General features: G+C 37.8%; 1 protein-coding gene across 2 annotated transcripts in view; it reads left to right on the top strand.

Moving 5' to 3' along the window:
- The window catches only part of LOC129776655 (neutral ceramidase), a 71,162-nt gene that overhangs the window by 9,860 nt on the left and 41,081 nt on the right, over positions 1-20,221 (top strand). The window contains exon 1 of one of the 2 annotated variants that reach the window (XM_055782424.1): positions 8,735-8,920. The exons of the other annotated variant lie outside the window; for it this stretch is intronic. The gene's annotated coding sequence lies outside the window, so the exon portion shown is untranslated. Of the gene's footprint in view, positions 1-8,734; positions 8,921-20,221 lie in introns of those variants that run through there. 2 annotated transcript variants of the gene reach the window in all.

The following is a 20,221-nucleotide window of genomic DNA, read 5'->3' as shown; positions in this document are numbered from 1 at the left end:
TAGATTTTCATTTCACCCCCTATATCTTCCGGTTAGACGTAGTCCTACGTCAAAAAAGACATGGTGGGACAGTTATGAATAGAATATCAACATGGGACAATTGAGCTGGATGTTGTTTTTTAAAAGCTGGGAACAAACTATATGTTTTTTTGTGTTTTTCTGTAAGATTATGCATAAAAACAACGTTTTATGAAGAAAAGTGGAAATTCCTAACAAGTAACATGGGACAACTATGCGTAGAACGGCAGAGCTGGTGCTGGTGGTTGTTCGCCTTCTCCACATTCCGTCATCCATCTGCACTTCGCCGTAGATGGTGCGCAACACCTTGCTTTCGAACACACTAAGGACGCTAAGGACGCGTGGTCCACATTATCTGGAAAGGTACGGATTTTTTCGTTATTTTTGGTACAGATTCTGTACGGTACAGAGTACAGATTTTCTTCAAAAAGTACAGATACAGATTTTTGCCGCGGGTGAAACTTCATACATTTCAACAAAGCTACATTAAGATACATGATTATTTTTACGCCGTAGTATCGCTTGGTGCGGCAGCTTGAAACTTTTAATAAATGATAGTATGCAAACTAGATTCAGTAAAACTACATATAAACATAACCAAACACACGAATGACGAATGAAATGTAAATGTGATATTTGTAATAAATAAATGAGTAGTTTTTATGCCAGTAAAATGGGTTTTTCTCTACAACGAATATTTTCGATGGTACAGATTTTGACGTAGGACTACGTCATTCATTTCTATACCGGGGTGTAAAATCAAAGTTTCGATGTTTAGAGGCGAATGAACTGCAAAGTTTAAAGCCTCTTAAAAACAAAAAAGAAGAAGAAGAAAGTTTCGAAAACGCAAGCGTTACGCCGGAGACCGAGATTTTGAGCGTTAATAGCCCCTAAACAACCGAGAGAAAAAGTATGATAAACACTTCATTCGAAAGATAAGCCAAGAGCCTGTTTGTGCCAGAAGGGAATCCATCAGGAGGAGAGTGGTGCATCGGAGCAGCCACCACACATACACATACACGCGCGGAAGTATTTTCGGTTGGTTGCCATCAGTATCAAGAAGATTCCGGAAAGATGTCATCGTTGCTGAAAAATAATCTACCAGTTCCCATTGGAATTGTAAAATACATTCATGCGAAAGAGTTTATTTAAATGTTTTCTATCCATATAACACTGCAACCAAATACATTTGGTTTTGTGATTTTTTTAATCAAGAGCAATGAACAGGTGGTTATCGAGTTAGCATTAACCACTGGTGGGCTTCGAGTATCGAGGAGAATCTGAAAAGATGTTATCGTTATCGTCAAGTGCAATTAGCAGGAAAGCTTCTGAAGATTAATCTTCCCCATCAGTAGGATATTTTCGTATCCAATATTGGATGCGAGCGCAACGGAAAATGTTTCGCATCGCGAAAAACATAGTTTTCAATCGATTATCGTCGCTGAAAGTTTCAAACTCAGAGAGTTCATTCGCCTCTAGTTTGCTTCCAAATTGTCATCGTAAACCACACCTTCTCTCGATTCAATCACGGACAAAAAGCATACTTAAGCGATACTCTGGTGGTGAAATGCATTCATTGTTCGTGAGGACACCGATAAGACAACATCGTTACTGAACGAGCTGAACGAACTGAACGAGATGGACGAGCTGGACGAGCTGGACGGCGAGGGATCGAGGGATTCATTACCTGGCTTGACTTGACCTAAAACCCATTCAGTTTGTTTGGAACTGTGAGGGAGCGCAGAAAAGCCGATCCATCAGGTGGAGGAGAGAAGGCGACCAAGAGAGTATCAGCATCGAAAAACATCGGAGACATCGGAGCAGCCGCCACACACACACATACATGTACGGAGCTATTTTCGTTTGGTTGCCATCCAGGCTCGAGGAGATTCCGGAAAGATGTTATCGTTGCTGAAAAATAATCTGCCAGTTTCCTTGGAATTGAAAATTACATTCAAGCGAAAGAGGTTATTATGTTTTTCATTCATATAATATTGCGACCAAATACATTTGGTTTTGTGATTTTTCAATCAAGTGCGATCAACGTAAGACCACGTCTTTCGGCAATTTATTAGAGGTGCAATGAATCTTAAGAAGGAATTCCCGCTCTACGCGCACTGGAAAACGAGACTTATTTGATGCAACAGATATTTTGTCTATTGGAAATGGAATACATATTATATCACAATACAAGAAATGTATTATGTATTATACAACTTTCGTGTGATTGCTTCTTTTGCTGAATATTGTGCCTTCAACGAAACGCTCTCGTTTTCGAATTCCCCCAAATATTAATTTATTCATTCATTCAGAATTAATTCAGATGCAACTAAAACTAATGATCACTAAATCAACGATAGTCCTACGTCACCCTTGTGGTTATACCACAGATATAATCCACTTCCTGTTTTTGGAAGAAAAAGTACAGATGAGTAAGATTTTTAATTCCTCTGGTACAGATTAAAATGTGGCAACAATGGCCATGTGTAAAGCAAATTAGAAAATCAATCAATGAATATTTCTAGGATTGGACCCACGAGCAATCGCTAAGTAAGAAAACGTGAATGTTCGAAAGTGTTAATTTCAAAAATCAATTTTGAGCCGGACGAAGTTCGCCAGGACAACTTCACTCTGTCCAACTTCTATAAGACCACCCTGATTCTATTTCGTTGCATCACAAACAGTTAGAATTTCAACAAGATACATTCATACATTGTTGAATGCTTAGAATAAAGTATATTTAACGTCAATTTCGTTCAAAAGAGTTGTTTGTTTATTTATTGTGCTTAAATATGATGATTTCAGCTGTCCAGTTTCTATAAGACCACTTCAGAATTCATAACTATTATCAATGAAAAATTTAAAACGATTGGCTGATTTACATGTCAATAATTGGTAACCTTGCCATTTCGACTAATTACCTTGAAAATTCGTGTTGGAATACTATTTACCAAATTCTGCTGAACGGATTTCTCGATATTTTCTTCTATTTTCTCGAAATTACGACCTTGAAACCATGTGGACAATCCAAATTGAACTTTTTTTCGTCAGTGAAGATAACCTATACATTGAAGAACTTTTCGTTACGGTTTATAGCAAAATGTATTCTTTTGGAACAATTCTTTGTCACAACATACCATGTCCCACTGTCGGTTCTCAAAACAAAACTCGGCAAAACTCAAACGTCTTCCGATGTGACATAGTGTGAGAGGAGGAGTTTTAACCTTTTAAGACCTCTTTATGTGAGGATTTTTTACCAAAATTTGACGAATTGCCACCCGAGCAGTTGAGTAGTTGAGATATTCGAACCTGTTCTAGCTATTTCTCGCTTATCCCGGTCAGAGAGCTTTGATTTACGTGGAGATCTCTCTTTCTTACCGTATCCTTGAGGATTCGCCAAATAAATGAGCACTACTTGTTGGGATCATCCAATCCGGCGAGCAATTTCTCCGATACCAATATTTTCTTGGTGAAATGCATCGATTTGTCTTTCTTCTCTCTTCGTGAGCACTTTTCCCTCCGGCATTTTCCAGATTTAATTGATCAATACAACTAAAACAATCGAAAATGTAACTGGTCTTATAGAAACTTGACAGTTGAAAATACGAAAACATCGTTTACGCTCAGCGTTTGCACACACACATATGAAAATCATACAATGTATGGTGGACACTAATACCTACACACTTGAATTGTTTGTTTACAATGACACAAAGCTGCAAGATCATCACATGGTCTTCTAAAAGTTGGACAGAGAGTAGTAACTGTAGTAACAAATAGTAGCTATAGTAAATTGCTAACGAATTAGTAATATTAGTAATTTGTACAAATTATTTCTCTGGCTGTTTTTTGAGAAGATTAATCGGATTTTTGAATTTTTTAAATAGATTAATCGTATCAGCTGAACAGCTATACAGCTGAAAAATATTAGATTATTTGATGAACGATTAATTTTAAAATTCGGAAATCACTAAGTGCCAACATGAAATGAATCAAAAGTAAACGTGTCTCTTCCGTTATGATTTTCGTTCGCTTGATTGCTTGACAACCTGTGTTGCTATCTGGTATAACCATAATGACAGATTGCTACTTCCACAATATTAACACGATAAACGTAGAAGTCCCGGAAAAAAGCCTGAAGCGAGTCAAAGCGACAGAAATAATCGCAGCGAGAAAAGTGTAACGTCACAAACAGCCTACGAGAAATTCTCCGACGCGGAAAAATTTTTTTGGGTATCAATGCCTCACAGAAAAAAGTCACAGGAGGGTTGTGTCCGAGACACGACCGCATAGTTGACGTAGGATTCCGTTAGGCTATCTGTTGATTTTGGATATGTTTGAAGAATTACATCGTTAAACTCTTTGATAACGATTTGGTGGCCGTTTTCTTTGGTTGTCCACTCGATCAGTGTTTACCAAGTGATGATGACAGAAGGATGGTAAACAGACGTTGGATGGAGCGTATTAGATAGAAGATAACCGAATTGAAACGAGATATGACGAAAACCGCACTCTGTGATCCTAGAACAGTGCTGCAATTTGTCACAGTCACTGCGTATTTTCGGACTACTATGACGACCATTGCAACATTACCACCAAACGACGTGCTACAAAACAAATTCCTTACTCTTTGATGTTAAATAGTTTGTCAGTGTTTTGACCATCAAAGCATGTTACAAGTCAGCGCACTATGATCGTCAAGACAAGAAATACCATGTCACCTGATGTAATGGAAGTTTACACTTTTACCAGGATGCATTTGTTCACTTTGCTACCTGAATACCATTATTATATAAAATGCCAAAACATCGAGAAGAACAAAGGATATAAATGAGTCCAAACGGAGTTTCAAATACGTGAATTTCGATATCGGGCAGAAATTACAACGAAAAGAGAAATTTCTTCATTATTTCAGCATGTAGAGATTGTTCAAGCTTTGGTCAATTATATATTCCGTTGCCTAAAAGGTTTGCAATCTCTCACACGTTATCGCGTGTTAGACATAGTATTTACTTCAGTAAATACAAGAAACAACAACCGGAATGAAAATCGAAGCTTTGCTCGATGAAAATAAAATGCAATCTGCGACAATCATCAATTCATTATGGACAATTTTACCGCCTTCTTGATCGGTCAAAACGTATTGACAAAGCTCAGTAACAGGCATATTGTTGCGTTGTACTCTGTCAGCCACCATTTGATCGAGATTTTTGCCAGTAGGAAATGACTAGCGTGCCTCGTCAGTTGTAAGTTACATAGATGAAAACATGCAGGTCTGTCCTAGACGAGATGTCTCCTTTGGTATGTATGAATGCAATAAAGAAAAAAAAACTCACCAATGTAATATAAGATAATTACCAATACCGAACACAATTATCAATTTTTCTCCTCAGTGAAAACATGTTACATATTTGAAATGGAAAAGGTAATTTTATTTTAGAATTTTTACCTAATAAGTGTTTATTCAACCCAATGCGAATTTTAATTGGACTAACAACACCTAATACTATATGTAGAGCATATGGGGAATCACTTTTTTTAATATTTCTTCACTTTTCCAATCTTTCACGCCGTATAAACTTTCCTTGGGTGAAAATGAACACAACAAAACAGACAGCTTAAACCAAACGACCTGTTCTCGAGCGGGAACACACCTTGGTTTTTATTTATAAAAATTGAAATAAGTCGTTTCATATATCAAGTCATTTTTAACAAAACTGCTTCCATATACAAGTTTACACTTACAGTTGTGCTAAATTTTTCACAATACACGATCGGTCATGGATATAAAATTTCACGAAGCAACCAACATTAAAGTTCTAAGATTAAATTTTATTTGCTAGAATTAATCGTATCACTCACCTTAATTGCAATATAAAAATGCCCCCGACTTGCATATAGTTGCCATGCCGTTTTCCTCCAGACAGCTTGGTTTTGATGTCTCTGTTAGGGAATACATTTCGGTAGGAACAAAAGATCTCCCTACTTTCATGTATTTGCAATGCCGATTTCCCACAGGCAGCTTAGTTTCGATGTCTCTGTTAGGGACCCGCCGCATGTGTCGTCAATTTCAACCAATCAGAAATGGTTATTTCCGTTGGGATAGGGGTTGAGATTTTTAAATTGTTCGATAGTTAGTTCCATGACATATATTATTTTTTTCAATATAAAATTTGTTATGAAGTGCTGAAATCGATTGACGCAAAAATTTCATCAATCCATCATGGAATGACTGAGCAATAAGCGGTTGAAATTGGACAATTTTCACGATGTGCTCGATTTTCGATTTTCAATTTGTACCCCAATATGTTCCCGAAAGACGTAATCCTACGTCAAAAACCATTTCGAACGCCCTCGATGCCGCCTTGTTCTGGATTTGCCACCAAAGCAGTTTGTATAAAGAACAAACTTTTTTCTTCTGCTACCTGATGCCGTTGTGCGATTGCGTTTGCCACTCGCCACTCGCTGCAACTGCCTGTTATTGTCTTGATGTGTTCTGTTCTGAATGCGGGTTTTCTTATCGTCGCGAGCAGCTTTACCAGCCAACTCGATCACTTCGGCGGCCGAAACTATATAACGCCGGCAAGGTGGACTGGTGCACTGGTACTAACGTGCTCGGCCTAGCTACCCTTGCGGGGAACTCCAGATCAACACGGTTCGAGGGATTTTGCCTTTCCCTTCACTTTTCCTCCTTTACCATGTCCAGACATGGCTGCTTGGGTTGGTTTGTTGATGTGTTGTGATGCGAACCGATGTGGTGTACGGTTTGGATGAGAATGATCGTTACGGAAAGAAGGAAGGAAGGTCTTGTATTATAGAGACTTTAAACTTTTGCAGTTCATTCGTCTCTAGCCTTGAGAAAGGCCCTTTGAAAACTCTACTCTACTCTACTCCAGCGCTACCACCTCCGACCTCTTGCCTCGAGAAAGGCACTCGATCCCTCGCCATCCAGCTCGTCCAGCAACGATGTTGTCCAGTCGGTGTCCACACAAAGAATGATCGTTACGGCAGCCGAGCGGGGATTTTTAAGCTGACTGGCTGGCTCGAAAATTACGCATGTGTGAGACTGCGACCATTGTTTCGTTTTTTTTTTTCTTTTTCCTTTCCAATCGTACTTCATTCTATTTCGCTGCTGCTCTGGTTGCCCGTTTTGGACGGTACGATTTGAGGAGCACAAAATGGACCAATCAAAAATGGGCGCATAGTGCAATTGGACAATGCTTGATATTTCACAATTATTCAATTATTTATCTCAAGAAAAATGAAATGTTATTTGTTATGATAGATACGTAGATATATTTCCTATCAATTGATGCAAAAACCTTTGCGATCTATTGAGAAATGCTCGAATTATTAGCGTTCCAAATCTTGCATTTTTTCCTACTTGTTCAGTGCCTAGATTTCCATTTCACCCCCTATATCTTCCGGTTAGACGTAGTCCTACGTCAAAAAGCGTAATGTTTTCATTAACCAAACATTTCTAAAAATAGCTAAATGTCCAAACTAAAATACCTATAAGAGTGGAAATCACTTCAGATAATGGTGCAAATTAACCGGGCACCAGGTAACCATATGCCGTCCGACAATCGCTACAGCTCGGATCCTACCAAAGGATCGTAACCTATGTTTCAAACTAACCGGGCAATCAGTGAAACACGGGTTTGCTTGCGAGAGGCTGCCGCTTCCGACAGCGGGTGGGCGGCCGACTCGGATTGCGTCACCTTAACGGCTTGGGGCCGCCTCGATTCCTTGTCCTCGCTAAATGTGGACCTCGCTTCCATTGCATTGACCTCAAAAGGAATTTCGTTACCAAAAAATTAATTCATATTAAAAATTACGCTTTTTTCAGTGTGACATTTAAACCCATGATGGTTTTTTAGCATCAGAGTATTTCTAGTAGACTGCCATTAGGGTTTTTTCTCTGCGGTTATCTGCGGTGTTGCTTTTATTTCCTGCCCGATTTTTTCCGGTCACGCAAATACAGTCTCATATCAACTGTCTCCGCTGTTAGGTTCAATTGAATAGTGGGACGAAAGAAGCAACATCCTTACGTCTTAAATGCGATATTGTGTCAGTTACCATATGTTATCGATATTTTGTATCTGTTTCAAGAACGGAGCGCATTCCAGGCATAAGCAGACATAATTATCGTCATTGAACTTCCAGCGGTTGCAAATCCGATTGTAGCACTGAGATCGATCACGATCATGAACTATGACACTTCCGCAACCTCGGGGAAGGTAAGCTGTGAAAGGAATTGCAACACCATGCATCGCTTCATTCCCTCGACCGACATTGAGAGGTGCCACCGATGGGTATATGTTAATAAGTCCAATAAAAGTTCATCGGTCAATTTTCCAGTGATTTCAAAACACGTTGACGCACGCGGTAGAGGGTGAAGCCAGCTTTTCGCGGTACAATCAAACCCATGTTCCGCACCGATCGATCGTATCGTGGTTGAACTCTGTTGACATATTTTACCTCTCGAGAGGTATCTATGTGCCTGAAATAGAAGTCCATTGCGACTCTGGTACCGGCAAAACACTTATCTTGCAAATCATCGCCCCATCAGGGGCGCGCTATCGCCGCCACCCCTGTGTATCGCCGGTCATCACCGATAACGGAGTACATCGTCTGGTAATTGCTGCCGCAAGTGGATCCGCACAGAACGAAAACAAACGACGACCGCCAGGACTCTTTATATAATCCGATACCGAAGGTCGGTAGCCTTAGTTCTAAACAGTCGCGACTGCCTCGAGGAGTTGTGCTCGCCGGAGTGAGAACCCACCCTTAGAAACCAGTTTGTGTGCAAGTGACGAACAATTTGTTATTGCATCAGTTCTAATTGACGTTTTGCAACAGTGTTGTAAACCAGCGCAAAAGACATCTCGCGTGCAGGACGGTAAGTCTTGATTGGAACATTTTGCTCGGTTAATTACGCATCGACCTGTGTACTTGGAACTGATTTCGCATGACTTTGAAGGAGATCATGTGCACCAATTGCATAAGGCTTCTGCGAGTGAGTTTGAGGGAAAGAATGAAAACCGGATTGGATCTAGCCGCAGAATCCAATAGTTGAGGTTTTTGTCGTTTATGTTTACCAGAGGGAGAGTTGATCAATTGCACACTTCAATGACCACTTGACGGTTCTGTCGTTACAACCATTTTAATGGAACGACATTGGACATCCAGGAAGCAGTATTATTTGGAATGTTTTAGAGATTTGCGACAGCTTTGTAAAATCATTGAGTTACTACCTAAGGAATTATTTTGGTTTTGGTCATAAGTTTTTATTACAATTGACACTGAATCAATTGCTGATGGAGCAGAGTGTAGATTATCCGCCCAAATAAAAAAATGATTTACCAAAGTTCGCCAAGCAGATGAAAGATAATGCACCACGTTTTCGTTAAAAAAAAACAATGGCAACGTTCTGCAGTATTTTATATTGATATACAAGGTCTGCCAATCCGGACATATGAAATGTAAACACCTGTTTGACAGCGACTTCATTTTTTCGTTAGTTTTTATTCTTCGTTCAGTCTGAACTGATTGTTCTGCAAGAAGTCGTATATAACTTTATAATAATAACTTTATTGAAAAAACTGCAAAAAAACAGATCGTAAAAAGAACGCTTACAGTGAAAAACTTATGAACTTGTTGCTTCTACAACGAAACTGAACAGAATTCTTTTTCGGCGCTCTAAAATCGTGTTTTTTTTCAGATGATCGACATATCAAACTGAAGCCAATGAACTATCCTTTTATTAAAAAAATATTGAGCACAAAAAATGGATTTTATTTTCGTAATTATTGATTGTAGTCGTTTTTATTTTATTGTTTTCATGGCTTTGGACTAGAGAGGGGTATATTTTTTTATATTTTTTCTTGAAAGCTGAGGATTTTTCACATAACATATCTCGATACCAGAGATGCTATTTTTTCCGTTTTTATATGATATTATTTTTCTAAGCTAACCGATGGATCGAAAAACAAATTTTCCACCTTTTATCCACTACAAAAATTCATAACTTTTGAACTACTAGACCGATTTAGATGATCGACATATAAAATTGAAGCTTACGATTTAGATTTCTTTAAAAATATTACATTTGCGAAAAATTTGGATTTTTGGTTCTGTAATTATGTAATCATTAGTTTTTCATAGTTTTTTCGGTCAAAGATAGAGGGCGTCTTCGTTCAATATTCTTATTCCAATACTAGACTAGACCTATCCGACTAGAATTCAATCAAAGCGCAAGTGTGATATTTTTTCAAAGAAGCTAGCTAGCTTATTGGCATCGATTCAATATGCCAATCATCTGATTCGGTTCAGTAGTTCAAATGTCATGAATTTATGAAAAAAGTCATTTTTGGATAAAATGGAAAAAAATATTTTTGGACCGATGGTTAACTTTGAAGAATAATATCTCAAAAACGAAAAAAATTGCATCTCTGATATCGAGATATGTTATGCAGTAGTCCTCAGCTTTCAAAAAAAAAAAAATATGAAAAAAATAGCGCCCTGTAGTCCAAATCCATGAAAACAATAAAAAACGACTACAATCAATAATTACAAAAATTCAATCCATTGTTTTTGCAAGTTCAATTTTTTTAATGAAAAGTTCATTGGATTCAATTTGCTATGTCAATTATCTAAATCGGTTCAGTTATTCAAAAGTTATGAGCGTTTCAAAAAACTCATTTTTGGAAAAAAGTGGAAAAAAGTGGTTTTTCGGACCACCCTAAAATGAAAATGTCACCCTAACGAAAAAACAAAAAATACGGGTCCAATATTTTGCGATAAAGAACAACACTACCACTTTTCATGGAAATCAGAGAACCACTATATCGGTTCGAAAAGGAATGGTTGTACAAAGTATTATAGTAGAGGTGGGCAAAACGGTTCATTTCAGTGAGCGGCTCAGAGCCGCTCGTCCATTAAAACGAGCCGGCTCATTTGAGCCGAGACTCTTTTGAACCGCGGCTTTTTTTTTAGCCGAGACTCTTTCAAAAAGCGGCTATTTTTGAGCCGATACTCTTTCAAAGAGCGGCTCTTTTTTGAACCGCGGTTTTTTTTTAGCCGAGACTCTTTCAAAGAGCGGGTTTTTTTGAACCGAGACTCTCCCAAAGAACGGCTTTTTTGAACCGCGGCTTTTTTTAAGCCGAGACTCTTCCGAAAAGCGACTCTTTTTTGAACCGCGGCTCATTTCTAAAGAACCGTGGATCGTACGCTCGTTCTGACGAACCGGTTCAAATGAGCGACTCGTGAGCGCTCGCCCATCTCTATTCTACAGTGCGTTTCATTTCCAGTTTGTAATAGTTCGTTCTTCTAAAATTTTTTAGGTCTTCTAGTTTTTAGGTTAGTTTTATTTTCGCAAAAGAAGTTCGAAAGAACACAAAATTACAAAAAAATGTTAAGACGAAAACTATAATATCTAAACAATTTTGGTCAGCGAATAAAATGTATGGAATTGCTTTCATTAAAAGCTATCAAACAATTTAGGAAAAAAACACTTAAATATTTTTTCATTAAAATCAAAATTAGTTTTTCTCAAATACATTTTTTTTTAAATTAAAAAAAAATACTGAATAGCCCATACAATAACCAACAAGTTATCCATACACCGGCTGCACCAAATATTTCTTTCCTGTAGAGGAGCACTTCTGCAGATAGAAAAGTTTTTCTAACAACTTTAACATGTTTCCTTTGAAAAATTACTATTAATACTTCACTCGTAACAGTTTTGTGTGTAAATTTTCAAGATTAACATGTTCTGCAAACAAACCAGAATTTACGCACAAAAATGTTACGAGTAAAACAATAGTTTTTAAAGAGTCTCAATGGAATAATGCCATATATTTCGAAATCTATGAGAAATAGGAAGTTGGTGTTTTTGCCAAAAGTCTATATTTTTTCAATATTATCTAAAACTTGGCCGAATATACTATATTGCTATCTCGACTTCGAACGACTTACTTAGAATTAGTTGTAATTTTCTCAAAGAAAACATGAAAAAGTTGTTGCTAGTAAAACTTTTTCCTATAGAAGCGTCCATTTTCCGATTCCGATTTTATTGAAAAATACGTTTTTGAGAAAAATGAATCTTAATTTAAATATTTTTATTTATATTTTTGATATTTTTTAGTTAGAAATTCTTGTGAAAATTTAAGAAAAAAGAAAAAAGTAATAAGTTTGTTTTTTTTTTCAAAAAGGAGTCCTATGTCTATACGCCCACAACGTGCAATCTGAGATGGTGCTGCCTACTCCTAAGAGACGAGTTGGTTAAAACTCGACATCTGCGACTTCCAGCCACTTGTTTGTACTTATTGATCACTAGCTGACCAGGCGAGCTTTGTCCCACCCAAAATTCATTTTTTGATATGAATGCTTTAGAGCATTCACGTTCATCTACCAAGCGATCGATCGTGAGTTCAAAATTCAGGACCCACAAAGATAGTCAGTGTTGTTATAGAATAACTACGTCCACGCAATAATCATCAGCGATGGAGATCGATTCAGTCCTGATCTCTCTCTTTCCATATGCAAGCTTTGCTTGTCACGGGAAGTAACATCGAACTGTTGTGCTATTAATAACACAACAATGATCATATCAACTGTCTCCGCTGTCCGGTCTACTGAACAATAGAAGAGAAGAAGGAATACTCCTAAATACACTCTAATGGCTACTGTGTAATTTACAATTTATACATATCATAAACAAGTATATGTACACGATTTAATCCGGCTCTGTTGCAGCTAAAATGCTAATGAGCCTAAATAAATGAAAAAATGGGATAAAAAAAAACGACATCTATGACATAAACATGTATATGTACACGATTTAATCCGACTTTGTTGCAGCTAAAATGCTAATGAGCCTAAATAAATGAACAAATGGGATAAGAAAAATCGACATCTACGGTTGTGATAAACAGTTAACTCTAACAGATTAGCAAGCTCGAAAGCAGTTTCAAATTGTTTATTACTGTATTCCATTTTCTTTCTAAATTTTTCCAAAAGAAATCATTTTTTCTCACTGTTATATTGATCTACGGTCAGAGTGGGATACAACAAAATAAAGACAGCTCAAATCAGTAGTATGTAACGAGTTTTTTACGACCACGATTTGCCGATTCATTTTCATTTTCCGTCTGAAAATCTAGCATTATTTTCACGATAACGAAACATGAATCTCAGTGTCGTCAAAGTTATTCCAATAAAAAAAAAACACCAGTTGGACAAACTTATCATTGTAATCGTTTTTTTTTCGATCTCACTTTTCACTGCAGTGCATATGCGTAGCCAATTTTCATTTGTAGAACCATCATAGAACCATTTCTTGCCGCTTTTAAATCTTCACAAGCTGAATTTGGTTCCATTAGTTCTCGAGCTATGCAGAAATTTATTTGTGTTTTGTTTGTATGGGAAACCTCCCTCCCAGAAGGGGGGAGGTGTCTCCAACCATTATGAGAATCTTTTCGGGACCCAAAACCCCTACTAACAAGTTTTTACACTTAATGGTTCAGGTGGTTTAGAAGTCTGTGTTAGAGAAACATACAGATTCCAGCGATCGTACATCAACTGCTGCGCAATCATAACTGAGTGGATTTTCGAGCGGGCATTCGTTTATTTACAGATTTGCTTGATTTCAATAGCCTGTTTTCAAAGCAATCTTTAAGCTATTGAAACAAGTTTTCGGGTCAATAATTGACAATCATATAACTGTCGGACATTTTGTCCTTCGAATAAAGTGATTACCATATCACTCCGTTCAGCCGGCAAAGAGGTATTAACACGTTGAGCCCTGCGTCGGTCCCTAGGAGTCGACGTTGAGTTTTTTGTTTGGCAGGAAAGCGCTGACTGACTGGGACTGACAGTTACAAAATAAGAAAATAAAAATAATTACGGTTTGTTCTCGGGTGTTTCAAAAAATTGGAATGCTTTCTAGTCGAATTTCTGACTATTTTCTATCTATACAATAAGTATCTTTGGGAGCTGGGACCGACACTGATATTGTGCAAACGCTCGTGATACGAGCTGAATGGAAAGCACAGCGAGAAAAAATCGAGGCCCAACGTGTTAACGTTCAAAAGCTTGCACTCCAAGCGTCACGATCTCGTGTCCCCGGTACAGAAATGAGAGACGTAGTCCTACGTTAAAAATATGGAAAACCCCTACGATATGGGTATTGGGTGCAAGGGTCGTAGGGTGGCATAAGACGAACATCGTTTTCCGATGCCATTTTGAAATCGAAGATGATGTCTTCCGGTTCGTTAAAAATGGCTTTAAAAGTCCGGAAATGCTATGAAATCCTACAATACGATCGGGTACGATAATGTTAGCATGTATGAAAAATGAAAAAAGAAATAAAAAGTTTCATGGTAAGCGGATAGGACTTGAGCGAAAGGGAGATAATGTTAGAGTGGGAAAAACTTAGCCTTAGAGCGACGCGTGTGGCGTTAGACCAAAAAGTGCACATACAAATGCAAACGTTAATGGTCAACGTCGACTTCATCTCCATCATGCTAACATAAACGCCCTTTGCACAGGTACGCGCACATGCACATACATAGAGTTAATCAAAAGTGTCTGATAGTAAAATCAAATGAATGTGGTAGTGAGCGCCGCCCGATGAGCCAGGCTTGTGCGATCCATTGATGGTAAGAACGTGTCAAATGATTACGGAGTAAAAACTGGAGGTCGGTTTTTGACCACCTTTTGCAGGATTAGATTGAGGATCGGCCCGATTTTTTTCAAATAACGGTAAGTCGTGTACTAGAGGTAACAAGTAGGTTCAATTTATATTACTTATTTTGATGAACATACCATAAGCAATTAAAATTGCCTTGTTAGGTAATGCTCCGCAATCTAAAAAATTATTGAACTAATTTTCCCTCAGGTCAGAAATATTTCGCCAAAACGCTAGAATGAAGAGAGCAAGAAACAAGTAACCATATTGACAAACTGTCAGCGTTGTGACATCTTTCATTTCACCGGTCGGGTTAGGACCACTTTCCCCATTTGGAAGGAGAAGGGGAGATCTCAGAGGAAAGTGAGAAGTATTCAGGATAATAACTTACATAAAAAATAGTATATAGCTTGCTACAATACAATCATATTTAATACACTATAGAGGAACTGGTACAAATTCGGTACCCCATTTTGTTTTTTTAGACTTAGCTCTTGGCCAATGCTCGGAATTTCTTCATATTGCGTCAGCTTATGAAGGGATCTATTGCGGACATTTCCCCGCAAACCGATTTCAAAAATCTTTATTTGGCTTGGAGCTTTGAGCATAGAAGTGAAACAATTCAAATTCGAGTACCCGAGATGCCTGGGTATGAATTTGGCACCCCATTTTTTTATTTCTTCAAATTAAAAGAATCGTCCTGAATTACTGAAAAATTTATTTTTTGACTATGAGTCAAAAACTATTTACGTAAATTAACTCAACTTTGACAAAAAAGCATGCGGCGAAAAAAACAATGTTGCCAGACCAGGTGGGTTTTTATCCCCAAATCGGGTGAAATTTAATTTTGCTGCATGGTTATGCAATACTTAGCATAGTGTATCTTCAACACTATGTTTACATTGGGGTGCCAAATTACCCGCATACCGATTTTTCACTTTGGAATGAAATCTATGAAATTTGTGATTAAAATCTCGATACATCTACTCGAATTCGTTGAAGAACATTAATTTCTTCATCCAAATCAGCTTTAATATTTAAAATCGGCTCACTATTCGATTTTTAATGATTTTTCAAAAGACGCGCATGAAAAATTTTAGAGATTTCAAAACCAACAAACTTGATTTTTTTTTAAAAAACACAGATATTTTGGGTTTTTGGCATCTGACGTTTGTTACTACATTACTAGAACACTTTATTCGCCACCAGAGTGCTGGGGTACGGGGTACCGAATTTGTACCAGTTCCTCTATTGATTTTATGACGTGACAATGCTTCGTGGAGACTGTTTTCCTGTACAGAGCGTGTTGTCACGTTTTCCAACTGATGATTCTTGTAGGAAGTTTTCTCAATTTTACTTTTACATCGTTCACTTTTTGGGAATCGTGGAATTTATACATGAAAACGAGAGAAAAAACTGTTTCTAGTGAGTCAAAACGTTGTCACGTCATGCTAGAATGGGTCATGGCGTCATGGCCTTTTTCCAAAAATGGCTTTTTCCAAAAATTCACAACTTTTGAACTTACTGGACCGATTTAGATGATCGACATATCAAATTGAAATCAATGAGCTAGACTAGCTATTGCTAGTCAAAGACCAGACTTCCGGACAAATTGGATTCTAGTTGCATGAATTGGCTGTATAACATAGGAACAATTCATGTCCAATCAGTCTTATTACCTTCAAACCCTCTATGGACAACCAGTTGTTGCAGGGTCCGTGTTGCTAGAGTGTTGCGATGATGGCTTGAGTCCATATGTGACTGCAAGTAGTTCGTAGACATCTACGGCCCTTCTTCTGTGAAACGGTAAAATATTCTTAGACGATTGTCCTTGATGCTCGCAATCACCAAGCTAACTGAACGATGTATCGACCGTTTTCGACTCTTCAATGCGTGCTTCTAAAGTCCTCCTCGCAGTCTTGTTCTTCTTTAGGCTAGTCTGCTATAGACTCTCATCACCATGAGAATTGGTAATTTCGGACCCAAGGTCGTACTTTTTACCTTTCTTCCCTGCAAGGAAACTGAAGAAATGTTTTGCGCTCAGCATCGATTCGATGTGGCTGCTGATATTGAAGTGAGGATCTACCATCTGTGGACTAAAATGAATACTTTAATATGATATCGGTACGGTTGACGGAGGAAGTTCAGCGGTTACCCGATGTAATTCTAATAAATCCAATCCAATTGAGTAATCGCCACAACAGGCCCTAATTTGTTTTGATATCGTCAAACGCCATCCAAGTCCCTTCGAAAGTGTGAAAATGACCTAAGCTAACCTAGCTCAGTAACGCATTGCAATTCCATTTTTTTTATCAGTTATGGTAATGCCTCAGAGGCAAACACCGATCATTAAACCTTTTTCATCCGAAACATGATTTGCTCAAAACGCAGTTGATTGTTTTGCTATTATGAATGTATCCGAACAAAGTCAGTCAATCAATTGTTGGCTGAACAGTATAAACACCGTTTCGTTTATGTTATCTCTTATCTCCACGAGTGATATTTTACCGTTTCAACTACCCCTGTTTTTGTTCGCATTCCTTACAATCTATCGTTTTTCTATCGAAGGGGATTATTACTGTTTCTTGTTGCAAAGGCCGAAGGAAACCATTTGTCGCAATTTTTGACAGCCGTTTTCGGATGACTTTATTAGTTGCTTACACGAAAAAAAAAACATTTGCTCCCTTTTTCAATAATAAAGGGTGTGTCACACCAAATTGCATCACGGAACAAACGCTGTAGAAATTCGCCCAGTAGACCGATCCTTTGGAAAATTTTAGACAGTAAAATAAAAACTATTAAACAACTTTTGGCATTTCTTTTTATTCTTACTTCGAGCCCAAGCCCGTATGCTCGCACCTTCCTCTTTACCCCGTCCATAAGGTTCTGTACAACGTCAGGTTGTAGTTTTTTTGAACAGAAATCCATTTTCTCTTGAAGTCCGCCTCCGATTTGACAACTTTTGGGTTCTTCCGGAGGGCCTGCTTCATAATCGCCCAATATTTCTCTATTGGGCGAAGCTCCGGCGCTTTGGGCGGGTTCATTTCCTTTGGCACGAAGGTGACCCCGTTGGCTTCGTACCACTCCAACACGTCCTTTGAATAGTGGCACGAAGCGAGATCCGGCCAGAAGATGGTCGGGCCCTCGTGCTGCTTCAATAGTGGTAGTAAGCGCTTCTGTAGCACTCTTTAAGGTAAACCTGCCCGTTTACCGTGCCGGTCATCACGAAGGGGGCGCTCGTGATCTTTTTCACTGACGGAGCATCCATTTTTGCCGTTCTTCACCTTCCGGTCGATGGTTAGGTTCTCGAAGTATCGTTTTAGTACTCTGCTGACCGTGGATTGGACGATTCCCAGCATCTTACCGATGTCCCGATGTGACAACTTCGGATTCTCGAAATGAATGCGCAGGATTAATTCACGACGCTCTTTTTCGTTCGACGACATTTTTCCAAATTTACGAAAAATTGACAGTGAAGCATGGCCAACGTGATCTATACACTCTTATCTGATTATAAGCGAAAGCTGAAGATATAATTCCTAAAAATTAAATTTCTACAGCGTTTTTTCCGTGATGCAATTTGATGTGACACACCCTTTACTAATGACCAGATATGACACTAATGTTTTCGAATTTCAAAGTTTAGCCTAAGGCCTGAACTAGTGAAAGCAACAAGCCGAACGTGTTCTTACCGACCTGGGCAACCTCCAACTTACTCAAAAAAGATTATTTATTTTTTCGAGTATTTGTCAAATATCGGCTTAGCGGGAAAATACCGCAATTTGTATTCCCCGCAACCGTGTGGGGCGGCCCATCGATATTGGAACGTGAATAATGTTCCGTTGGTTGGCTGATGAGCTTCCAAACCGCGTTTTTTTTTTTGAAACGCCATTGACATTCATTTTGTGATGCAAATGTGTGGCCGTTTGGAAACCGTGCGGCTTGTTATGGTCCACCAATGCAAATCGATATCATTAGAACTGATTCATCATGGACGTTATCACTCTCACGTAGGCGACCCTTGTAACTGACCTTCGAAACCCACAGATGAGCCGCGCTTGATAAATACGGAAGTTTGGGATGTTGCACACCAGTTTACAAGTAGCAATTGTGACAACCTTGGCGCGGGTTCGGAATGCATGTACTATGTTTATGGACGCACGAGAGTTTTAATTACCAGCGGTTATCATTGCGAAGTATTTCTCGGTGCAGATGATGAACGCAGTTTTCAACTTATACTCAACGATTAAAAAAATTGTGCAACGGTAAATACAAAAGGTAAATGATTATGGCAATGAAATGGGTCTGTTATTAGAGCCCGTTGCGATAATTTTCTCACCACAGATGCCTATCATTGCTTCAGCACGTGAAAACAAAAATACGTCGTCTCTATATTAAACTTGATTTCTGAAAATAATCTTCCTCACCAAGCTGACTCGCTCACAACTGCCTTCGGAAAGGTTACATACTATCGATAACTAATGATTATGATCAGAGGGACGATAACGATCTGCCGGCTGCCAAAATTTACATAGGTCCGAAGACTACTGACCCATAAATTAGCATTTCGAAGCTTGATTGAACATAAAAACGGAAAATTAACACCACGCGCGAAGCCATTTCAACGGGTCCGAACTTGTCTGAATACGAATCCTCCAAAATTTCCCTCCGGTGGACTTTGTTTCCTGATGGCCATTGGTATTAATATAAATGAGTTTACAACATTTATAACATAATTTGGTGTATAAATCAAACAAATCTGTGACGTTCAAGACAAACGAATGAAAAAAAATGAAATCAAAATTAAAAATCCGAATCTTGAAAATTACAGAAATTATAAATTCAGAAAATTAAAAAAATTACAAAATTCAAAATTCAGAAAATAGTTAATTAAAAAAAATGAAAACATAAAAAAATTGATGATTCAGAAAAAAAAATCAAAAAATTATGAAAAAATTTGAAATTTCAGAAAATTCTGATTATGATAATAATGATGATGATGATGGTCCCGCCTCCTTCCCCTACAGAGATTTGAGCAAGTCGAGTTATCTAAAAGATATTTTTTTATCAGCATTGAAATTAGTTTAGCAAAAAAGATTTTTTTAAATAGGATGCAGAATATTTAGAAAATTCAAAAAGATCAGAAAATTCTAAATATTCTGAAATTAAATTCTGAATATTTAAAAAAATCGGAATATTCAAAAAAAAATCTTAAAGAAGTCGGATACCTCAATGAATTTGGAAATATAGAAAATTCAGAAAAGTTAAAAACTCAGATAATTCAACAAATTCGAAAAATTAAAAAACTCGTATTCAAAAAAATCACAAAATACAGAAAATTAAACAAAAATCAGAAAATTTTGAGAATCCAGAAAATTCGACAAATTCAAATTAGGATAATCTGAAACATCTTAAAAATTTAGGAAATAAAAAAAATATATAAATGATCTCAACATTTGTAAAATCTGAAAAAGGGCTTTCAGCCTGATTAAATTCTAATTTTGATTAAAT

Source organism: Toxorhynchites rutilus, chromosome 1 (assembly GCF_029784135.1).
Source record: "Toxorhynchites rutilus septentrionalis strain SRP chromosome 1, ASM2978413v1, whole genome shotgun sequence".
NCBI lineage: Eukaryota > Metazoa > Arthropoda > Insecta > Diptera > Culicidae > Toxorhynchites > Toxorhynchites rutilus.
This window is presented reverse-complemented; position numbering and strand designations above follow the sequence as displayed.